Genomic DNA, 658 nt, shown 5'->3' with positions numbered 1-658 from the left:
AGTTTTTTTTTTTTTTTCTTTCTTTCTTCCTTCCAATAAACATTCTCCTAATTTCCCCCTTTTGTTCTTGATCTCATTCTTTGACTTTGTGAGACACTGAGTTTAGGTTTATGTGGTTTGTATCCTGATAGCCATTTTACATTCATCACCCCCTCAAGATCCCTCGTACTCATTTGCCATGACTGCTTTTTAATTTGAGTGTTAGATGACACACTTGAAGACAGTTAATCTATAATAGGCTTAATGAAAGAAAATGCTTTTCTCCCTTTGGATAATGTTTCCGAATCACCTATTCAGAATTTGCAGTCTTGCAGCACAAATCGTCTGTCTTAACCAATAAGTTCCTTTTGTCTCCATAGCGTGGTAATTCAGTGGTCTGGGTCTTTGTTCATGCAGGTCCCCTTGCCTAGTGCCCTCCTTGGTCTGGTTCATGCATCCCGTGGGCCGTAGCACGGATGCATCTCGGGCTGTACCATCTCCCTCGGGCTTCCCTAAAGCTCCCCGCTTCTTAGCTTCCGGTTTACAGGGTCTGTTTTGTAGACCCTGAAGACATTTCATTTCTCTGCGATTGTGTTTTGAGGCCGGGGTGATCCGATGCACTCTTTCTCCAGTGTTCCTGAACTCCTGGGGCTCCACCCGACAAGCCTGAGGTGACTGA

This window comes from Fukomys damarensis, unplaced genomic scaffold (genome assembly GCF_012274545.1).
Source record: "Fukomys damarensis isolate Sample0158 unplaced genomic scaffold, DMR_v1.0_HiC HiC_scaffold_27, whole genome shotgun sequence".
In the NCBI taxonomy this organism is placed as follows: domain Eukaryota; kingdom Metazoa; phylum Chordata; class Mammalia; order Rodentia; family Bathyergidae; genus Fukomys; species Fukomys damarensis.
The sequence above is the reverse complement of the archived record's forward strand: the minus strand, read 5'-3'. Positions refer to the sequence as shown.